General features: G+C 45.0%; 2 pseudogenes; one reads left to right on the top strand and one right to left on the bottom strand.

The window, feature by feature from the left end:
* The first annotated feature begins 14,425 nt into the window (after nucleotides 1–14,425).
* On the top strand, nucleotides 14,426–16,288 carry LOC146399353 (18S ribosomal RNA; annotated as a pseudogene).
* A 3,714-nt stretch (nucleotides 16,289–20,002) lies between these two features.
* On the bottom strand, nucleotides 20,003–20,448 carry LOC146399352 (large ribosomal subunit protein uL15 pseudogene; annotated as a pseudogene).
* Between the last annotated feature and the right edge of the window lie 3,917 nt (nucleotides 20,449–24,365).

Here is a 24,365-nt window from a genome sequence, read left to right as displayed (position 1 = left end):
GGCTATTTTCATTCTTTTTCAACAACACAAGACATGAACACCAATAGGACTGGGCTCCTCATTATGCAGGCCTCCATGGACTAATTGTGACACATTCACAGCATGAGGCACATAACCTTGGTGTCTAGAACTGGTCACACATTTTGCAAGGAGTGCCAGCAGGGGTTCCCTCAGAAAGGGTATGGTGGTGTCAGCACCACATTGAAAATATCATTTTCTACCCACCAGAAATTCATTCAGCATTTGGCAGTGGTTTGTGTGCATTGTTATATTTGTGTTTGGTTTCCTTCCACTTATATTCTGATGGTTTGAGCTGATATGCCCATGATGTAGGAGAGACTGCTGTGTTTTGTGAAAATACAAACAGCTATAGCAGTCATGCATAAATCCATCATTGGGTTAGCACTCACCGATAGGCTGAAGGCTGGTGTCATTGAATAATTTGATGTCATTATACACTAGGCACTTCCTTCCATTTCCTTTGCAAGGGAATCTTGGGGAAATTGCTGAATTGGGCCCCAGAAGATTATCATTATTACTCCTCTATTAGGCATATGTTGAGAACCCAAGTTCCCCATTCCCCTTGTCTTCCAGTCTAAAGATATAATTTCAAAACTTTTGAGCAGAGACATCCCCTGTGTGGGTGAAATTCCACAGGGACAAAGGAAACCATGCAGGCTGAGAGGGCACCATTGATCTGCATCCCTTTGGAATCATCCCAGAGATCTCCACCATAGGCACTTGGTAATCATGCTGGTACTTGACTTGGGTTGCCCTGGCATGGTCCACTATTCACTGCAGGCATCTATACCCATCTGCCATGTTGGAGTGCTTTTCTCAACAGATGTGCATAACAAGGAGTACAATTTATTGATGTAGATATATGTTAGTAACAAATTCAGACATTGTGTGTGAATTGAGCCATGTTTTAAACAACTAGGTTTAGCTCTCTGTCTTCTTTACCATTTTCTGTCTTCATTCTCTCTAGTTTCTTTCTCTAACTGTATATATCTCTCAAGAATTCTATCCTCTATAATGCAATGCTTGGTGCTATGTTTCTGTATATTCTATATGCACATATTTTGTGCTACCCATCATTTTCTTATCACCATTTTGTCTATTTATCAATTTGTATTTCTCTCTCTCAGCTTTACATTTTGGAAGATTGTGGAGCCATCAAAAATGCTTTTCTACTTCTGAAGACTCAGTAGAAACCTTAGAATATGGTTTATCTGTGGTTGAAGATATGATATAGTAAAATATCTAGGGGAATTTGCAGAATATTTTTTTACCAGGTGTAATCATAGATCTGTAGTCCTAGTCCTATCTGAAATAGTAGAAATTTTTTTATACTGAGGAAAAATATTTAGGCACGCATTGCCCAGTGGAGCAGGAGAGCCTGAGGAAAGTTCAATCCCCAAAAATAAAGCTGTCTTTGACTGTTTCAGAAAAAAGAAAGTGCTGAAAAGAACTTGAAATAACACACATTCCTGTGAGACATTTAGAGTGGTGCTTAAAAATGTGTGGAATGCAGAAAGCTGTGAAACAACATGTGCCCAATATGGAAAACTGTGAAAACAAGTGTTGGGAATGTAGAAATGTGTGAATCCTACAGATCAGAGTTCAGTAGGTCTGGAATATGGCAATGTCTGAACAAGAGACAGTCTACTGTGTTTGCTTGAAGACCATAGTGGCTGTATACAAAAGGCCTGGGAAACTCTGAGCTGGCCTATCATCTTAAAGGGCTTTAGGTTCCTCTACTTCCTTCCAGGTCTTCAAATTTGATGGGAATTTTAAATGACCCTTATATCTCTGCATTTGTGTGACATATGGTCTCTGGTGTCCTTGGCCTAGATAAGCTCTTGGTTTCCAGTGACCACATTGCTGTGCAGCTGTTTGACAACCACATGTGCAGGCTCTACACTTTCTTGATGAGAGCCCTGTGTTTTGGGGATGGGAAAATTCCAGCAACACCACTGATTTCCATAAATCGGAGTGAGACCTCCTTAACTTTTATAAGACCCCTGTCTCCAGGGAGAGCACAGTTGGCCAGCATTTTTTCCTGCCATCCTGTAGGTTCTTGAACCTTGGATTCCTCCAACACATCCTGCCCATCCAGCGGTATGTTGACATATATATCTGGGATGGGGGTTGCATCACCCAAAGGCATTGATGACTTTATGATTGTTCAGCCTGCATATACATAGAAATGTCCTTCAAGATGGCATGTTCAGAAAATGGCTTGGCATTTTGCTTAAATGGTAGAGACTCACCCTAGAATATCAATGTTTCTCCATAACCGTAGTATTTCCCCTCTGGGCTGGAAATTGATGTTGTTTCTTCCAACAGTGATGCCCATGAAGATATCACATCAACTGATCAAATATCCTAATAAGACTTCTCAGAGAATATACCATCCTTTTCTGCTGGCCAACTTTATTATACATCTTTATTTTCATCATTTCACTTGACTCAATTTGGAATTTAGATTAGGAGTAGCCATTGAATAGTTGTCTCTTCAATTGTCTTTACAAACAACAAATATTGATGTCTACCTGTGTGTTTTTTCCTTGTTTCTTTCTTTCTTTTGTTATTTTTTCCTTTTATACTTGTTTATTTTTTCTTGAGCATTTGAAATCATTTCATGTTGAGTATACAAGCCATTCCTGTGAAGTGTTTTCCACAGGTGAGACACTTCTGAATGAGAGATCTCTGAGCAAGCCAGGCATTTCCTATAACCCAAGGCAGTCAAGGAATCTTAATCCTAGTACTGAGCGAGATTGTGGATCTTATTTCTATCGTTCAAGTATTTCCACCTCCCTTTGTTTTTTTCACTCAAATCCCCTACCCCCTTTCTCTTTCTCCATCTGACTCTCCATTTACATCCGGTATTCATACATTTCTCTCTTTGTATTTTTTTCTTGGCTCCCTCCAAACTGTGCCTTATGTTATCAAAATTCTTTTCTTATTTTTGGGAGTTAGGTCTACATGTTTGTCACCCATGACTTTTTCCACAATATAGTCGACTATGCAATATCCCGATTTTGTCTTGGCATTGATGTTCTTAATGCTGTTTTTGCTGCAGTGGGTCCTGATTTGCACTTTCTCTGTTTAGTTTGGTTTTCTAGTTGATCTGTTGGATGTCTCTTTGTCCTTGTGTATCATCAATATGCAGAAAGTTGTAAGAAGTCGTAAGAAGTACAGAGGAGTATTTTTTTTTATTTTTATGTAAAAAAAGCAAGAGTAACACGATTCCAGGAACACTAGAAATTGTCTTAGTCTGCATTAAGATTGGGGGCTGTGAAGTAAGATATTCAAAAGGAACCCCACCATGGGATAGTAAGTTCTATGTGACTTTCCAAGGAATTATGCATGAGTGCTTGAGAGGAGGAAGGGAGAATATTCTAGTGGGATTTGTCTGCTTTTGTGTCAATTGCCAGGTCTAAAACAGGAGAGCCAATACTGAGGCCTTATGGTTGATAGAAGGCAACCTGTTTCTAGTGGGTATATCTGGAGGAAAGATTCATGGTTTTATAGAGCATGGTATAATTTAGGAAACTAAGGATCCAATGGATGCAAGGATGTGCAGAGAACCACATGTCCCCTGGCCATCACAGCACTTTCATTTGGGAATGCATGACTGGAGGCATTTTCCCATCCTTTTTCAATAACACAAGGACAGGAACACAGATAGGACTGGTGTCCTGGTGATGCAGGCCTCAAAGGATTAATTGTGACACATTAACCATGAGAAGCAGCATAACCATTGTGTCTACAATTGGTTACGTATTTTGCAATTAGTACTTGTAGCAGTTCCAAGAGAAAGGGTACAGCTGTGTTCCCACCACTTAGAAGTTTTCATTTTCTATCAACTAGAAATTCATTCAGTATTTGGCAGTGATTTGTTTGCATTCTTATATTTTTTAAAGCGATTTTTCAAATTTTTTTTTTTTTGTAGTTGTTGCTATTTCTTGGGCCGCTCCTGCGGCATGTATAGGTTCCCATGCTAGGGGTTGAATCGGAGCTGTAGCCACTGGCCTACGCCAGAGCCACAGCAACGCAGGATCCGAGCCGCGTCTGCAACCTACACCACAGCTCATGGCAACGCTGGATCGTTAACCCACTGAACAAGGGCAGGGACCGAACCTGCAACCTCATGGTTCCTAGTCGGATTCGTTAACCACTGCGCCACGACGGGAACTCCTGCATTCTTATATTGTGTTTTGTTTCTTTCCACTTACATTCCAATGGTTTGCACTGATATGCTCAGGATGAAGGAAAGATTCCTGTGGTTTGCAGAAAACACACAGAGTTATAGCAGTCATGCATACAGCCATCATTGGGTTAGCACTCCACAACAGGGTGAAGATGGGATTCATCCAATAATTTGATGCCCCTATACACTAGGGTCTTCCTTCCATTTCCTCAGCAAGAGAGTCTCAGGAAGGCTGGGGAATTGGGCCCCATAAGATAAACTTTACTTCTCCTCTCATAGGCATATTTGGAGCCCCCAGGTTCCCCATTCTGCCTGGCTTCCAGTTTACAGATATCATTTGAAAATATTTGAGCAGAGACATCCCTTGTCTGGGGGAATTTCCACAGAGACAAAGACACCAGCTAGGCTGTGAGGGCACCATTGGTCTGCATCCCTGAAGAATCATCCATGAGATCTCCCCTGTAGTTACTGGGGAATCCTTGTGGTACTTGACCTGCATTGCCCTGGCAGGGATCACATTCCACAGTAGGCCACTATACAATTCTGCCATGTTGGAATGCATTTCTCAACAGAGATGCATAACAGGGAGTACAATATCTTGATATAGATTTAGGTTAATAACAAATTCAGATTTTGTGTGTGAATAGAGCCAAGTTTTAGACCACTTGGTTTAGCTCTCTCTCTTCTTTCATATTTTCTTTCGTCAATTTCCTGAGCTTCTTTCTTTATCTATGCATTTCTCTCAAGAATTATATTCTCTTCAATGCAATTTGTGGTGCTAACATCATGTATATTATATACATTCATTAATTTTTCTATTTATCTATCACTTACCATTCATTTTTCTATTTATCACTTTCTCATTCTCTCCCAGGGTTTTATTTTTTGGAGGATTGGGAATGAATCTAAAATCATTTTATATTTCTGGAGACTCAGAAGAATCACTGGACAATGCTTTTATCTGTAGTTGAAGATGTGATATAGTATAATATCTTAGGAAAATTGCAGAATTATTTTATACCAGGTGTAATAATAGATCAGTAGTCCTAATCTTATCTGAAATATTAGCAATTTTATTTACAACGAGGAAAAATAATTAGGCATCCATTGCCCACTTGAGAATGAGAGCCTGAGGAATGGTCAACCCCAAATTATGAAGTTGTCTTTGATGATTTGAGGAAAAAAACGGGTTAAACGAACTTGCAAAACCCACATTCCTGAAAGAAAATTAAAGTAGAGCGTATGATTGTCTGGAATGCAGAATCGTGTGAAACATTCTGTGCCCAATATGGAAAACTGTGAAAAAAGAAGTTTGGAGTGTGCAAATGTGTGACTCCTACAGAGCAGAGCACAGTAGGTCTGGAATGTGGCAAGGTCTGGACTAGATAGTCAGTCTACTTGGCTTGTGAAGACCATAGTGGCTGCATTCAAATAGCCTGGATAGATTTAAGCTTGCCTGTAATTTCACAGTGGCTTAGGTTCCTCTACATCCTTCCAGGTCCTCAAAATTGAAGGGGATTTTAAATGCCTCTTGAAATCTCTGAAGGGTATTGAGGTTTTGTCTGTGGTATCCTTGGCCTAGAGAAGAACTTGGTTTCAAGTGACTGCACTGCAGTCCAGCTGTTTGACAATCGTGTGTGCAGGTTTCTTGATGAGAGCCCTGTGTTTTGGGGAATTGTGAAATTTCAGCAGCCCCACAGATTACTATAAATGGGATGGGGCTTCCTCAGCCCTTAAAGAGCCCTGTCTTAAGGGAGAGCACATGGGGCCAGGCTTCTCCCTACAACTCCACTGGTTCTCAAACCATGGATTACTCCACTGAGTCCTTCACATGCAGTGGTATGTTGACATCTGCATCTGGGCGTGGGGTTGCATCACCCAATGGCTTTGATGCCTTCATGCTTCTGCAGCCTGGATAGATATAGAAATGCACTTGATGATGGCATATTAAGATATTGGCTTGGCTTTTGACAGCAATCATTTTGCCTAAAGGAAACAGACTCACCTCAGAATAACAGTTTTCCCATAAACATGGTGTATTATCTCTAGGTTGGAAGTTAATGTTATGTTATATCATCCACCAGAGTTGTCCATGCAGATATCACTCCTCCTGACCAAAAGTCCTGACGGTATTTCTCATAGAGCACAGTAACATTTTTTCCTGGCCAACATTTCTGGCCAACTGAATTTATTTTCACAAAATCAATTGACACATTGTAGGACTTAGAATAGGAGTATTCATTGAATAGGATACATTGTAGGATTTAGAATAGGCGCATCCACTCGAATTGTGGTCTCTTCCACTGGATGAAACAACAAATATGAATATACACCTGTGGGTATATACACTTGTTTATTTCTGTATTGTTTGTGGTGATTGCTTCCTTTTTATTCTTGGTAATTTCTGAAGCACTTTGAATAGAATTCATCATGAGTATACAACACATTCTTGTGTACTCACTTCCAAAGTTGAGGCATTTTTGTATGACAGAACGCAATCCTGGGGAGTCGAGGAATCTTGATATCCAGGTACTAAGAAAAATTGTGGATCTTATTTCCATCCCTAAAGGTTTTCAGTCTCCCTTGGTTGTTCTCAATGAAAATTCCTGCTGCATTTTAATCGCTCAATTTCTCTCTCTCTCACTTCCACTGTGACCATGTTTTACTCACTTTTTATTTTTTTTCTTCCTTGCAAACCATCTTACATCACCAAATAATTTCCCTATTTTGCAAGTCATGTCTACATGAATGGCACCGTTGACATTGTACACTATGGCATCGACAGTGTAATATGCAGACTTGGTCTTGGTGTGGAAGTTGTCATCACTGAATGTGCTGAGGTGCATCCTGATGGACACTTGCCCGGTTGAGTTGGATATTCAAGTCGATCTTCTGGATGTCTCTTTGTCCTGATGTATCATAAATATCCAGGACGTTGGAAGCTCACCTGAAGAGAAGTTGGCTTTGCGTGTATGCGGAAGCAAATGCTGGGAGACACAGCCTCCAGGAAAACTGGCAATGGTCTTCGAAAGCCTTTGGTTTGGGGGCTGTGGGGTAAGAGCTTCGCAAGAAGACCCACCATGGGGCAGTCACTTGCATGCGAATCACCAAGGACGTATTCCTGTGTGCCGGCCGGACAGAAGGGAGACCAATCCAGGGGGAATTCCTCTGCTTCTGTGTGCTTTGACAGGTCTAGACCAGGAAAGCCCACACTGAGGCCATGTGGCTGAGATCAGGCAACCTGTTGCTAGTGGGTATTTCGGGAGGAGAGGCTCCTGGTGGCCTAGAGCGTGGCATAACTCAGGAAGCTATGGGTTTCGTGGTTGCAAGGATATGCAGGGAACCACAAGTCCACTGGCTATCACAAACTTTTCCCTTGGGGTGGTGTGGACCCACGGCCCTTTCTTCCATTCTTGTCCACCACCACTAGGGCCTGAACACAGATAGGACCGGGGTCCTTTTTATTCAGGGCCCCTAGACTAATTGTGACTCATTCAAAGTACGAGGCATCATAATCAGAATGTCTCGAGCTGGTGAACCATTTTGCAAGCAATACCGGAAGGCGTTGCATCAGAAATGGTATTGTTGCATCACAACCTCCTAGAAGTTTTCTTTTTCTACCCTCCAGAAATGCATTCAGTGTCTGATCGTGGTTTTTTTGCATTGTTCTATTTGTGTTTGTTTCCCTACCATTTATTTTCTGATGGTTTGTGCTGAAGTGCCCTGGACATAGGAGAGGCTACTGTGTTATCAAAAAGTACCCCCTTTTATAGCCATTGTGCTTACTCCCATCAATAATTTAGAACTCACCAGTAGGCTGAAGGCTGGTTTCTTCCAAAAATTTGATATCCGTATACACTAGGGTCTTCTTTCCATTTTCTTTGCCAGGGTGTCTTGAGAATTTCGGTGAATTGGGCCCAGAGAATGGACTTTACTCCTCCCCTCGTAGGCATCATTGGTGCCCCCAAGTTCCCCATTCCACTTGGCTTCCAGTGTACAGATATCTTTTTCAAAACATGTGAGCAAAGACAGCCCTTGACATTGGGAATCTCTACAGGTTAAAATGACACACGAAAGGCCCAAAGGGCACCAGTGATCTGCAACCTGCTGAAACATTCCTGAGATCTCTGTCATAGGTCCTTGGGAATCCTGGTTGTAATTGACCTGGGTTGACCTGGCAAAGTCCACAATTCACTGCAGACCACTAAACACCTCTGCCACGTTGCAATGCTTTTCTCAAAATCGATACATTACTGGGTGAACAATATCTTGATATAGATATAAGTTCCTAAAAATTCAGACGTCATGTGTGAATAGAGCCAAGTTTTAACCCAGTTCGTTTAGCTCCCTGTCATCTTTCCAATTTTCCGTCTTTCATTCTCCTTAACTTCTTTACCTATATATTCCTCTCAAGGTTTCTATCCTCTACAATGCAAGGCTTGGCTCTAGCCTCCTGCACCTTCTATATATTAATATACATTTTTATCTCTCTCTCTCATCATCAATTTCTCTCCTATTTACCAATTTTAATTCTCTATCTGGGTTTTATTTTTTGGATGATTGTTAACCAATCAAAAATTCTTTTCTACTTCTGGAGACTCAGAGGAAACACTGGACCCTGGTTTTTTCTATGGTTGAAGGTATACTTTAGCTTTATATATTAGGAAATCTGCAGAATTTATTTTTTCCAGGTGTAATCATAGATCAGTGATCATATTCCTATCTGAAAAATTAGCAATTTTATTAATATGAGGAAAAATATTTAGGTACACATTGCTCAGTGGAGCAGGAGGGCCTGAGGAAGGTTTGCGTGCAAATAATGAAGCTGTCTTTTAAGGTTTCGGAAAAAAAAAAACAAAAAAAACAGGTGTTAAAACTAGAGAATCCCACATTCCTGAAAGAAAAGAAAAAGAATTCCACAAGAATATGTGGAATTCAGAAAGCTGTGAAACAATTTGTGCCCAATATGGAAAACTATGAAAAGAACAGTTTGGAATGTGAAAATGCATGAATCTGATGGAGCGGAGCACAATAGGTCTGCAATATGGCAAGGTCTGAACCAGAGTGTCAGTCTATGTGACTTTCCCTGAAGAACATAGTGCCTGCATTCAAAAGGCCTGGGAAACTCTGAGCTGGACTGCCATTTTAAAGGGACTTACTTTCTTTTACTTCCTCCCAGGTCTGCAAACTTGAGGGGAATTTTTTTTTTTAATTTTTTTTATTTTTATTTTTTATTTTTATTTTTTTTTATTTTATTTTCCCACTGTACAGCAAGGGGGTCAGGTTATCCTTACATGTATACATTACAATTACAGTTTTTCCCCCACCATTTCTTCAGTTGCAACATGAGTATCTAGACATAGTTCTCAAGGCTATTCAGCAGGATCTCCTTGTAAATCTATTCTAGGTTGTGTCTGATAAGCCCAAGCTCCCAATCCCTCCCACTCCCTCCCCCTCCCATCAGGCAACCACAAGTCTCTTCTCCAAGTCCATGAGTTTCTCTTCTGAGGAGATATTCATTTGTGCTAGATATTAGATTCCAGTTGTAAGTGATATCATATGGTATTTGTCTTTGTCTTTCTGGCTCATTTCACTCAGGATGAGATTCTCTAGTTCCATCCATGTTGCTGCAAATGGCATGATGTCATCCTTTTTTATGGCTAAGTAGTATTCCATTGTGTATATATACCACCTCTTCCGAATCCAATCATCTGTCGATGGACATTTGGATTGTTTCCATGTCCTGGCTATTGTGAATAGTGCTGCAATGAACATGCGGGTGCATGTGTCTCTTTTAAGTAGAGCTTTGTCCGGATAGATGCCCAAGAATGGGATTGCGGTGTCATACGGAACTTCTATGTATAGATTTCTAAGGTATCTCCAAACTGTTCCCCATAGTGGCTGTACCAGTTTACATTCCCACCAGCAGTGCAGGAGGGTTCCCTTTTCTCCACAGCCCCTCCAGCACTTGTTATTTGTGGATTTATTAATGATGGCCATTCTGACTGGTGTGAGGTGGTATCTCGTGGTAGTTTTGACTTGCATTTCTCTTATAATCAGCGATGTTGAGCATTTTTTCATGTGTTTGCCGGCCATCTGTATATCTTCTTTGGAGAAATGTCTATTCAGGTCTTTTGCCCATTTTTCCATTGATTGATTGGTTTTTTTGCTGTTGAGTTGTATAAGTTGCTTATATATTCTAGAGATTAAGCCCTTGTCAGTTGCATCAGTTGAAACTATTTTCTCCCATTCTGTAAGTTGTCTTTTTGTTTTCTTTTTGGTTTCCTTTGCTGTGCAAAAGCTTTTCAGTTTGATGAGGTCCCATGGGTTTATTTTTGCTCTAATTTCTATTGCTTTGGGAGACTGACCTGAGAAAATATTCATGAGGTTGATGTCAGAGAGTGTTTTGCCTATGTTCTCTTCTAGGAGTTTGATGGTGTCCTGTTGTATATTTAAGTCTTTCAGCCATTTGGAGTTTATTTTTGTGCATGGTGTGAAGGTGTGTTCTAGTTTCATTAACATAAAATGGGAAAAGGAAAGTCTATTCAGCAAGCATTGCTGGGAAACCTTGAGGGGAATTTTAAATGACTGATAGATCTCTGCATTTGCATAAAGTGTGGTCTGTGGAGTCCATGGTCTAGATAATCCCTTGGTTGCCAGGGCCCACAGAGTTGTCCAGCTGTTTGAGAACCATGTGTGCTGACTCTAAACTTTCTTGATGGGAGGCCTTATATTTTGGGGAAAGGGGATATTCCAGCAACTTCTCTCATTTCCATAAATTGGGGCAGGGCCTCCTCAGCCTTTATAAGACCCATGTCTCCAGGGAGGGCAAAGCGGGCCAGCATTCTTCGTGTCATCCATTCGTTCTTGAGCGATGGATTCCTCCAGCACATGCTGCACATCCAGCAGTATGACAACATCTGCCTCTGGGCTGGGGGTTGAAATTCCCATGCATGTGCAGCTTACATAGATATATAAATGCCCTTTATGACACTGTGTTTTCCCCTCTGGTCTCTCTTACCCAAGGGCTGTGGGGCATGAGGCTGTAGGATCTTCTACCCTGTATGCCTCCCTGCAGTGGGTACCCAGTGGCTTAGCTGGAACAACCCCACCCTGTTGGATCCATACCACATGTCAGACATCCTCCCTCCTGGGTTGTGAGCCACTCTTGCCTGAGAGAAGATGGCGCAGGTGGTGCTGTGCTGTTGAGCCTGAGGCAGGCTCTGCTGGCTCTCCCTCCCCACTACTCGTCTTCCCCTGGCTCTGCCAGGACTGATCAATGTGGTGATATGTCACTCTCCTTGGGCAGGTCTAAGCCACACCAGATGAGGGATGGCTGTTCATGGTGAACTGAGCCACTCTTCTATTTCTGTCTTTGGGCCCCTCACTGCTCCTCCCAACCTGCTGGTGGTGTGGGGGAAGGCAGGGGTGCAGCCTCCAGCCCGACCCTTGATCTCCCACCTTGTGCCTTATGCTGTCACTGGGGGGGTCTTGGGTTCTTTGACACAGCAGACACTCTTGCTTCTCCTCTTTGGTCTGTCCCTCTTGAGTGGTCCCTCCCCAAAGTAGGGGAAGCCTCCTTTGCTGCCATGCTGCTCATCCCCGGGGGTGCATGAGCATGCCTGGCCTGGCCCTCTGTGCTGCCCCTGGAATGCTCCAGATTGTCTGTCATGTGTCTAACACGGGTGTTGTTTTTCTCTCCCAGCAGTGAGTCCCCTAGGGTCCCCACTGTGGTGGTGGGTCCCATGAGAAGCTTCCTCATGGAGGAGGTCAAGACAGTAAGGCAGATGAAGTCTTTGTTCCCTCTGGGGGGATTCAGGTGGGCGCATTGTCATAGGTCTCCTTCTCTATGTTCCAGTGGGGACAGATCTTGGCCCTTGAGCACACTCAGCATGCTTCTCCCTTGACTAGGAAGGCTGCATGCAGTCTTGAGAGTGACTGTGGAGGGCCAGGAGGGTCCTGTCTGGCTTTTCTGAAATGTGTCCCTCCAGCCACGTAAAAGTCTGAAAGGCAAGACTGGTGGCAGCACAGGCTCTTGTCCTCATGGCTCTGACCATGGACACTCACATTGGCTGTGTACTTTACACATACTGCAGATCCCCCTGTGACTTCCACTCTTTGAGAGTGTGTTCCCAACCCCCCCACCCCTTGGGTCCCTAAGGGGAAAAGAGATGGTGTGTGGGACACGAGGCCCCCTCAGTGAAAAAGTCTTCTCTAGTGATGTGAGAGGGTACCTTGTGGTACCAGATGGTGCCCCTGCCACTGCCCCTGTGAAGTTTTCAAGCAGTAGCTGCTGGGGCTACTTGCCACAGCTTGTGGGCAAAAGCTGCCCTCCCGTGAGGGGTGTGCTGGCCCCGCAGTGGGGTCCAGCATTGCTCTTTTGCCTAACATGGCCCGCAACTCCTCCCTCTGAGATGGGGGAGGGTCACACTGAGCCAGGCTGTGTTGGCATCCAACGTTGGGCTCTGCATAGGGCGTGAGCACGTGGTGGCCTCCCTCGGAGGGGAAGCAGAGGGGGGCGATGCATGCCTCACCCCAAGCGTGCCCTCCATCCCCTCCACTGCCAGCCAATGTCTGTTCTGCCCACACTCACCTGCAGTTGAAGCTGGTGGGTGGTGGTGGTGAGCAAGCAGTGTTCCCACCACCTGCCTTGGAAGAATTTCCCTGAGGGGTCAGGCTCTGATGGGGGCGACCAAGTAAAGGATGGATAGGAGGAGGACAGAAGGATAGGTGGATGGGCGATTAGGCAGATGAACCCCCCACATGGCTGGGGGGGTTGCATACGGGTCCCAGTGGCAGGGCTGGGTTGTGGGGTGCTCTGGGATGACTGAGGCTGCCTGGTATCCCAGGGGTCCTGGGACTGCCATCATGGTGTGGTGGTGTGATCCCATGCTCGTTTTTCTGGTGGCCTGGTGTGTCTGGGTCGTTTTTCTTTTCCCTGGGCAGGCACCTGTGTCCTTCCATCGCAGCTCTTGCCCCATGTGCATTGCTACCCTTCCCCAATGCTGCTGGCCCTTCCCCTGCCCCAAACAGTTGACCACCCTGCCTCCCCATGCCATGTGTCTCTCTCCCAGCCAACCTGGGACCTGAAATGGCTCCACCTCATGTGGGTGTCACCCTCTGGCCGCCACAGCCAGAAGGGTGTCCCTAGGTGATGTGGTTCTTGGGTTCCCCTTGTGTGTGGGAAGGGGGGAAAGAGAATTGGTCTCAGAGTGTGCATGTGGGGCACGGTGGACATCAGTAGGTGTCTCAGGAGACGGTTTCCATGGGGCAGGTTGTGGCTCTTCAGTGTCATAGGTTGCAGTCAAGGGTCACCAAGAGGGGGGGACCTGGGGGCCAAGGAAATCTCAGTCGAAGTCCTGGGTGTTGCAGCAGGACTGCCCTTGTGCTGGATATCTCTGGTGGTGAGACCCCATGTCCTTCCCTGACAGCCAACTCGCATCTGGTTTCTTTGGACAGTCCCCATGCCCACCTCGTGGAGGCCTGTGGCCACCCCCCTCCACCACCATCTCTTTGTGGCATCTCTCTTAATGCTGGCTGCTCCCACATTCATCCTCCTCACTCCCACTCTTCTGTCTAACCACCCATCTGTTCCCATCTGCTGATCCCCAGGCTGCATCCTTGTGTGTCTTGCCTGCTGCAGCCCCGCTCCATGCCTGCCACTGCTTGCTGTTGTATGTACACTGGTGTCATTGCCTGCAGTGAAAGGGCAGCCTTTGACCCACCCTCCATGTGTCCCCTCTCCTCTGAACTCACCTGAGCACCAGTCAGGAAGTGGCTAGCCGTGGTGGGCTGGCCACCATAGGTGCACCATTCCCAGGTGGGGCGGTGTTGGAGGGGTACCTTGGGCCTTGGCCATTGAGCCACCCACCATGTCTGAGTGAGCATGTAGATCGGCCCCAAACCAAAGGCCCAGTGCCCTGGCCCTGCTCCCTAGGCTACCAGAGAGGGAGGTCCACATCAGGGGGGTGGTGTGGAGCTTAGTGCTTCCCCCACCCCTCCATGAGGCTGCTGTGCAGCCCTGTCCTGCTTGCACCCTCAGTCGAGTAGTGGGTGGCCCGTCCTATGTCCTCGCCTGTGGAATAGCAGGCCTTCCCTCCACGGATGTGCACCTCTGCCCCCTGCCCCGCAGATGCTCCCCACCCCCGCACGTGCTGCCCCCACACACCTCACACTGTGGTCCACCTGGCCCACTGTCCCCTCATCTCCTACTTGGTTGATCCTGCCAGTAGCATATGTTTGTCTCAAAGATTAAGCCATGCATATCTAAGTATGCAGAGCAGGTACAGTGAAACTGCAAATGGCTCATTAAATCAGTTATGGTTCCTTTGATTGCTTGCTCCTCTTCTACTTGAATAACTGATAATCTTAGCGATAATCCATGCCTATGGGCACTGACTCTCTTTGCGTGATGTGTGGTGGGGGGAAATCCATGAATTTATCAGGCCAAAACCAACCTGGTCAGCCTCCTCCCCTCACTCCCTGGCCCCAGCTGGCAGGGGGAGGGGGTTGGCTTTGGAGACCCTAGATAATCTCAGGCCAATCACATGGCCCTGTGGCAGCAACAACTCCTTCGAATGCCTGCCCTATCAACTTTCAATGGTAGTCACTGTGCCTACCATGGTGACCATGAGTGATGGGGAGTCAGGGTTCAAATCTGGAGAGGGAGTCTGAGAAATGGCCTCCACAACCAAGGAAGGCAGCAGGCATGCAAATTACCCACTCCGTTCCCAGTGAGGTAGTGATGAAAAATAACACTACAGAACTCTTTCGAGGCCCTGTAATTGGAATGAGTCTACTTTAAATCCTTCCACGAGGATCCATTGGAGGGCAAGTCTGATGCCAGCAGCCATTGTAATTCTACCTCCAATGGCATATATTACAGTTGCTGCAGTTAAAAAGCTCATAGTTGGATCTTGAGAGTGGGCAGGCTGTCTGCAACAAGGCGAGCCACCACCGGTCCTACACCTTGCCCCTCAGCACCCTCTTGATGCTCTTAGCTTAGGTGCCCCATGGGGCCCTAAGCATTTACTTTGAAAAAAATTAGAGTATTCGAAGCAGGCCCAAGCCTCCTGGATGCCACAGCTAAGAATAATGGAATAGGACCATGGTTCTACTTTGTTGGTTTTCAGAACTGAGGCCATGATTAAGGACAGCCAGGGACATTCATATTGCACCACTAGAGGTGAAATTCTTGGACCAGTACAAGATGGACCAGAGCAAAAGCATTTGCCAAGAATGTTTTCATCAATCAAGAACAAAAATCAGAAGTTTGAAGACAATCAGATGCTGTCATAGTTCCAACCATAAACGATACCAACTGGAGATGTGGTGACGTTATTCCCGTGACCCACCAGGCAGCTTCCAGGAAACCAAAGTCTTTGGATTCTGGGGGGAGTATGGTTGAAAAGGTGAAAAAGGAATTGATGGAAGGGCACCACCAGGAGTGGAGCCTGCAGCTTATATTGACTCAACATGGGAAACCTCTCCCCACCTGGACATGGACAGGATTGACAGATTGGTAGCTCTTTCTCAGTTCCATGGGTGCTGGTGCATGGCCGTTCTTAGTTGGTGGAGCCATTTGTCTGGTTAATTCTGATAACCAGTGAGACTCTGGCACTGGCATGCTAACTAGTTATGTGACCTCCAAGTGGTCAGCATCCCCCAACTTCTTAGAGAGACAAGTGGCATTCAGCCCCCTAAGATTGAGCAATAACAGGTCTGTGATGCCCTTAGGTGTCTGGGGCTGCACGTGCACTACACTGACTGGCAGGCACTGGTAACCCGCTGAACCCTGCTCATGATGGGGATCAGGGATTGCAATTATTCCCCATGAACGAGGAATTCCCAGTAAGTGTGAATCATAAGCTTGTGTTGATTAAGTCCCTGCCATTTGTACACACCGCCCATCGCTACTACCAATTGGATGGTTTAGTGAGGCTCTCAGATACACCCCACCAGGGTTGGCACGCAGCCCTGGCAGACTGCTGAGAAGATGGTTGAACTTGACTACCTAGAGGAAGTAAAAGTCATAACAAGCTTTCTGTAGGTGAATGTGTGGAAGGATCATTAACCTTTGTGAGAACACGGACTGTGGTGGTGCCCTCTGTCTGCCCTCCAGCTTGCTGGCCCCCTCCACTAGTGTGTGCAGGATGCAAGAGCTGGAGGACGGTATCCAGAGGCATGTGTTGCACAGTGGGAGAAGAGGGGGGCATGACCCAGAAGCGGATGGTGCCCTTGTCATGTCACTCAAGGGGAAGGAAGGAAGGCAAGAGATGCTGGGGAGGGGAGCGTGGATGGCATCCAATGGACCCGGGTCGGGAGGTCCTGCTGTTCCTTCCCTGGCCTGCTCCTCACCCTGTGCCTTCTCCTCCCCCACAAACCTGGCTGCTACCCACATTCTTCTCTGGTGAACCCCCCTCACTCACTGTGTAGTGCTTGCCTGCACTCTGGCATTTCCCTTCCACCTGACCTTCCTGCTGTGTCCCCGAAGGTAGGTCCGACGGTTGATCCAGGGTTTTTTGGGGGGCCATGACCTGTCACCTGAGTGCCTCTGGCTCATGGGGCCCAACTGCCTGAGGCATGTTCGGCCCACCGTGGGATGGGCTTCGCCTCTGGCTGCCAGCTCTGGACCAGGTTTTCTCCCAGTTGTTGGTCCTCTGTGCCTCCACTCCACTGCTCTGATCCTGCTGCCACTTTCCCCAGGGGGCTCTCTCCCTGTGCCCTCCAAGCCTCGGGTCTCTTCTCCGTTTGGCTTTCTCTCTCCCTATCTCCATCCCCATCACCCATGTTTTGGTCCCTGGCCCTGCTTGTGCCCCATGGTTTCCCGTCATAGCCTCCCTTCCAGCATCTGGTTTTGTGGACTTGGTGAGATTGCCATCAGGCGACTATCACCCATGCTCCTTATGTTCTTTTATCTGCTTGAGGAAAGAAGGCATTTTCACACAAAATCAGACTTCTCCATATGTGAGAACACATTTTGAGTGTGTTTAAGCTCCTGAACCCTGCTGTAAACTAGCAGTGCACACAGGGCATATGGAACTGGTTGGGCTCACTTGCCCTTAGTATAACAGAGGCATAGGTGGGAAAAAGGCAAGGATTGGTTTCTGAGGCATACCACCATTTGGTTTGGTGTGTGTTCACTGAGTACAATAGACTTCACAACTAGGAAGCTTGCAGTGTCTTGTTTTGTGGAGTTGGTGATATTGCCATCTGGCCATTTATCTTCTATCTGGCTTCATGCTACTTTTCCCCTCTTGTTGAAAGGAAGATACCTCCTACCATATCAGATTTCTCCATAGAGGAGAAGACTTTTTGAGTGGGTTTTAATCTACTGAAGCCCCCTGAAACAAGCAGTGCACAAAGGGCTTTGGCATTTTTGAGGCTCATTTTCCCTTGGCATAACACTGGCCTAGGCGGGAATAGGGGAAGGGTTCCTTTTGGAACAAAACCACCACTCAGGCTCATGTGTGTTCACAGAGGACAATGTACTTTGCAAGTAGGAAGCTTCAAGCATCCTGTTTTGTGGAGTTGGGGACATGGCCATCAGGAGAATATCTCCCTAACTCTCTGGGTGCTACTTTTCCATGCCTGTGAAGAAGTCGTTTTCCTACCAAAACAGACTCCTCTGCAATTGAGAATGCATTTTGAGTGAGTTTTAAGCTACTGAAGCCCCCTGCATACAAGCAGTGCTCACAGTTCTCTTGGCAGTTGTTGGACTCATTTGTCCTTTTCATAGCATAAGTGTACGTGGGAAAAATGCAAGGCTTAGTTTCCAAAGCAAACCACAATTGTCACAGATGTTCGTTCACTGAGCACAATATACTTTGCAAATAGGAAGCTTCCAGTGTCTTGTTTTGTGGAGTTCATAATATTGCCATTAGACAATTATCACCCTAGCTCGCTAGGTGCTGCTTTTCCCAGCTTGTAGAAAAGAAGGCATCTTCATCCCATATCTGACCTCTCCACAATGGAGAATGCTTTCTCAGTGGGTTTGAAGCTACTGAGCCCCCCTGTAAAGAAGCAGTGCCCACAGAGCTTTTTTAAGTGGTGGTGCTTATTCGCCGTTGGTATAACACAGGTCACAGGTCTTGTGGGAAAAAGTCAAGAGTTGGTTTCCAAAGCAAACCACCATTGGGGTTGCTGTTTGTTCACTGAGTATAATATATTTTGCAAGGAAGAAGCTTCTTGTTATATGTAGTTGGTGAGATTGCATCAGGGGATTATCACCCTAGCTTGCTAGGTGCTGCTTTTCTCCACTTGTGAAAAGAAGGCATTGTCATAACTAGTGAAACTTCTGCACACAATATAACATGATTTGAGTGTGTTTTAAGATAATGAATCCTCCTGCAAACAAGCAGTGCTCCTGGGGCATTTGACACTCTTGCTGTTCAGTTGCCCTTGGTATTACAAAGTTCTAAGGGGGGGGGAAAGCAAGGGTTGCTTTCCAAAGCAAACCACCATTGGGGCTGATGTGTGTTTACTGAGGACAATGTACTTCATAAGTCAGAAGCTTCCAGCTTCTTGTTTTGCGGAGTTGTGAGATTGCTATCAGGCAATTATCACCCTGGCTCAGTAGGTTCGGCTTTTCTCTGCATGTGACAGAAGGCATTTTTTGCACAAAACCTCCATATGTGAGAAAGTGTTCTGTGTGGGTTTAAGCTACTGAGGCCCCAGGTAAACAAGCAGTGCACACGGGATATTTGACAGTGTTGGGGCTCATTTGTCCTTGGTAAACCAGAGGCCTAGGTGGGAAAAAGGCAAGGTTTGCTTTCTGAAGCAAACCATCACTGGGGCTGGTGTTCATTCACAGAGTACAATATACTTTGCAAGTGGGAATCTTTGAGCCTCCTGTTTTGCGAAGTTGGGAGCATTACCATCAGGAGATTATCTGCCTGGCTCGCTAGGGGCTGCTTTTCCCTGCTTGTGAAAAGAAGGCAATTTCATACCAAATCAAATTCTCCATATCTGAGAATGTGTTTGAGTAGGTTTTAAGCTACTGAATCCCACTGCATCCAAGCAGTGCTCACAGTTCATTTGGCAGTGTTTGGTCTCATTCACCTTTGGTATAACACAGGCCTTGATGGGAAAAATCGAGGCTGTGTCTCCTAAGCACACCACCATTGGGGCTGATGTTTGTTCACTGAGTACAATATACTTTGCAAGTAAGATGCTTCTGGCATTTGGATTTGTGGACTTGTTGAGGCTGCCATCAGGAGAATATCACCCAGGCTCTCTATGTTCTCCTTTATCTCTGCTTGATAAAAGAAGGCAGTTTCATAACAAAGCAGACTTCTCCATAAATGAGAACAGGTTTTGAGTGTGTGTTAAGCTACTGAAACCCCCTGTAAGCAAGTAGTGCACATAGGGCATTTGTCAGTGGTGAGGCTGATTTGCCATTGGCATAACACAGTTCTAAGTGGGAAAAAGGTGAGGGTCAATTTCCAAAGTAAACAACCATTATGACTGCTGTTTGTTCACTGAGTACAATATACTTTGCACGTAGGAAGCTTCTAGTATTTGGTTTTGTGGTGTTGGTGAGATTGCGATCAGGAGATTATCACATGGTTTCACTAGGTTCTGCTTTTCTCTGCTTGTGAAAAGAAGGCTTTTTGATACCAAATCAGATTTCTCCATAAATGAGAACACATTCTGAGAGAGTTTTATACTACTGAAGCCCCTCTTCCTCCTCCCCCTCCTATTCTTCCTCTCCCTCCACCTGCCCACTCTCCTCCTCCTCTTTTTTCTCCACTTGTTAACATTTAATGAATTTCACACCATGTGGTTTCAAGCTACAAGGACACAGGACTCACTCACACCCATAATCTTATCCTTAGCTCTTCTGCTGAAGGATTTGACCTTCAGGACGACACCCTGCTTTGGGAGTTTTCCCTTTCCTAGAACTTTGTAGTAGCCTGATGGTACACCATCAGTGATAGGGGCAGCTCCACTCTTGTTCTTTGCAGAATTTACCCATGTCTGCTTACTGACCAAGGTCCACAATGTGTCACGGTTGACAGCTCACAAAAGCTCTGGTTCCTCTCTAAGTGGTACTGCCTCATACCAACTTTCCCAAGGTATCCAGAGTGATTTTTGTTGAGGTTGAACCTTCAGCAATACATACCTCCAGCATTACCCCAGACTCCTGGGTGCTTCTGGTGTTTGTTGATGCAGCCATGGCCATGGCTCATGTGGCCCCCAAGTTTCCAAGTCTTCCTTCGTCTGGATGGCATGTCACTGGCTTCAACAAAAGAGGAGGGCTGATTTCTTAATGGTGCTGGTAATCTGAAAAGGTCCTGGAACAGCCAACCTCTGGGTTCCTGTAAAGTGTAGTAAAAGATGGCCTCACTGTTCATCCAAATTTCATCCCTCTATCACTACCTGCAGCTGAAAACATCCTTATAAATGGATGTTCATAGTATTTACCTGTCCTGTCTCCCTTGACACAGTGAGAAATGGAACTTCCTCACACTTTAAATAAGGCATATTGTAGAGTAGTCCAAAAAATGCATGGGATTCACCTCCACCTGATGGTTAAAGACACAGGTTTTGGAATACACCTGTGCTGGGCTCAAAGCCCCACTCAGCTGTGCAACTGAGACTCTACCTATGAAATAGAGGGGGGAGAGTCACATTGCTTTCTCTAGAGAAAGTGGTCTCCTCCAGCACATGGTGCTTTCATTTCATTTCATTTCTTTCATTCTTTCTTTCTCTTTCTTTCTTTCTTTCTTTCTTCCTTTCTTTCTTTCTTTCTTTCCTTCTTTCTTTCTTTCATGTCAGCTAGGGTTTGCATCATAGAAAACCACAGACTTGGTGGTTTAACAACACAAATGTATTTTCTTACATTGGAGGCTGCAAGCCCAAGATCAAGGTTGGTTTCTGGTGAGACCTTTGTCCTCAGCTTGTAGATGCGGCCTTTTTGCTGTGTCCTCACATGGCCTTTTCTCTGTACATTCAAGGGAAGAAAGAGATCTCTGGTGTATCTTTCTCTTCTTATAAAGACATCAGTCTTATTTCATTAGGGCCCAACACTTATTTTTTTCTTTTTACGGTCACACTTGTGGCCTATGAAAATTCCCAGGTTGAATCAGAGCTGCAGCTGCCAGCCTATGCCACAGCCACAGCAACACCAGATCCGAGTGTCATCTTCAACCTACACAACAGCTTGTGGCAACCCAGATCCTTAACCCACTGGTGGGACCAAGGACTGAACCCATGTCCTCATGGATACAAGTCAGGTTTGTTTCACTGAGCCACAATGGGAATTTCAGGACTCCACCCTTATGACTTCAAGTCCTTATGGGCCCTGTCTCCTAATGGTCATGTTGGGTGTGACCCACATGTGTAATTTTTTTTTTGCTTTTTTATGTCCATACCCATGCCATATGAAGGTTCCCAGACTAGGAATAGAATCAGATCTTCAGTTGCTGGCATACACCATAACCACAGCAATTCCAGATGCAAATATCATCTGTGACCTACACCACAGCTCATGGCAATGCCAGATCCTTAACCCATTGGGAAAGGCCAGGGATTGAAACTGTATCCTTATAGATACTAGTCAGGTTCATTGCCACTGAGGCATGACACATATAAATCCATAATTGTAAATTTTCTATTAGCTTTCTTTAAAATGCAAAAACAAACAAAAAGCAAAAAGGTAAAATTAATTTTCACAATATATCTTATTTAACTAAATATATCTAACATCTCATTTAACACATCATTGATACAAAATTTAATTCAATATTATACTTTTTTCATACTAAGTCTTTGAAATCAGGTGTGTCTTTTACACTTAGGGGACATCTCAGCCCAGACCAGCTACATCTCAATTGCCCAGGAGCCTCATGTGCCAGTGGCTACTGTATTGGGCTATACACACCAACAGACAGCTTTTCAGGGAGTTGCCTGGTGGCCTCTCAGTTAAGGATTCAGCATTGCCACTGGTGTGGCGTAGGTTCCATCCCTGGCCTAGGAGCTTGTGCACTCCATAAAAGAAGAGAGAGTTTGAAAGAATGACCTCCAGTTCCTTCCCCTTCTATCTACTCAAAAAAATTGTTTTAATCAAACTTGTAAAATTAATGAACAGGCATTTCACATATGTGATACAAAAGTTTAGTGGGTGCAAAATTATATACAGTGTAGGAGTTCCATCATGGCTCAGTGGAAGTGAATCTGACTAGTATCCATGAGGGTTCACGTTCAATCCCTGGCCATGTTCAGTGGGTTAAGGATCTGGTTTTGCCATGAGCTCTGGTGTAGTTCACAGATGCAGCTCAGATCTGGCATTGCTGTGGCTAGGGCATGGGCCAACAGCTACAGTTCTGATTCAACCCCTGGGCTGGGAACTTCCAAATGCCATGGGTTCAGCCCTCTAAAAGACAAAAAATATCTATACAGTGAAAAGTAAATCTCACCTTCTCCTCTGTCTTTCAGAAACGAAGTTTCCAGCACCAGAGGCAGCCACAGTTAATAGATTCTGATTCCCTTGCCCCTTTCCATAGATGTTCTAAACTCTAAAACAGATATTAACATACATATCCATACCCACATGTGTCTACATAAATGCATAAATATATGCATTTATTATTTTTTACTCTTTTTTCTACACAAACATGAGCATTCTCTGTGCACTGTTTGTGCCTTGATCTTTTTCACTTAACACTAATCATGCTGCTTACTAGTTGCATAACACTAGGTGAGTTACTAAATCTCTCTGTGCCTCAGTTTCCTCCTCTGAGAAGCGGAGGGGCCTATACCAAAACACTCCAGAAGGTTATTAAGAGGATTATGTAAAGAAGCACTTAGGACTTAGATTAGGAGTTCCCATTGTGGATCAGTGTGTTAAGAATGCAACATAGTGTCTGTGGGGATGCAAGGTGTGATCCCTGGCTTCACTCAGTGGGTTTAGGATCTGGCACTGTCATGAGTCATGGAATAAGTTGCAGATGATGCTCAGATCCACTGTTGCCATGCTGTGGTATAAACTACAACTGCAACTCCAATTCTACCCTCAGCCTGGGAACTTCCATATGCTGCAGGTGCAGCCTTAAAAAAGAAAAAAGAAAAGACTTAGAATAATTCCTGGCACAATCAATAAATATTTGCCTTTTTTTTTTTTTAGGAGCCAGAGAGTAGTCCATTTCATGGGTCTAGTCTAAATGATGGGAGCTGGCCCCATTCATGGACTTTTAGTTGCTTTTCTCCTCAATATCTTTCTCTAACAAGGAATGCCTCAGTGAGTAATCTTGTACATATGTCATTGCTTGATGTGCAGACACACTGGAGGTTCCTTCCCAGAACTGGAATTTTTGGTCTGGGAGTTGCAGCATGTGCATGGTGCGTTTCATGGCTGAATTATCTTCCTGGAAGAGCCCAACATTGTCAGTTGCACCTGTGGTGTGGGAGTGGTTCCTTTTCCCTGACAGTGAACCTCAAATTTGTTTTTCCTCTGCCAGTGTGATAGCAGGAGACACCACAGGCTCAAGGTTGCCATTTGTCTTCCTCTGGTGGTGAGGCTGGGCATATTTTCGTATGTCTAAGGGCTTTTCAAGGAACCTTTGCTCATTTTTCTCTTGGATTATTGGACTCAGCCTCTTTGGACCTTGTCTCCCCCACAGGCCTTGGGGACCTCTCTCTGCACACCACCTGGATGCCTTTCCCCCCACACCATTCCTGGAAGTAATTGGACTTCCTTTATGATGTCATCTTGAGATACAATTTCAATCTCATCTGGTTCAGTTTTCACAAGGAATAACATATGTCCTCAGGCAAATCTCAGGGTATCTCCAGGGCAGGGCATGGGCTTCTTTGTCCTGTGAATGTCTGGCTCTGGGCCTTGATGAATACTCCTCAAATTTAATTTAGTAAGTGAAAATCAGTGGCCTGTAATTATAGAAAAAAGAACATCATGCACCCAACATCTGATTTTTTGAATTGTTCAAATTATTTTTACTCCATCATTAAAATTACAAATTGATTAGCCCTTATTTTCAAATGACTAAAAGTAACTATTAAAACTATTGGGTTTTTATTATTAAATTATCAAAAATTCAAGCACCTTAAGAGCAAAGACAGATACTATCTCCCCAGAAAGAACTATTTTTTTGGGGGGGAGCCAAACCCACGACATGCACAAGTTCCCAGG

The sequence above is a fragment of the Sus scrofa genome, chromosome 10, assembly GCF_054392235.1.
Source record: "Sus scrofa isolate SSC_HxYL_T2T_F1_AM1 chromosome 10, Sscrofa_HxYL_maternal_Yorkshire_Landrace_v2.0, whole genome shotgun sequence".
In the NCBI taxonomy this organism is placed as follows: Eukaryota; Metazoa; Chordata; class Mammalia; order Artiodactyla; family Suidae; genus Sus; species Sus scrofa.
The sequence above is the reverse complement of the archived record's forward strand: the minus strand, read 5'-3'. Positions and strand labels throughout refer to the sequence as shown.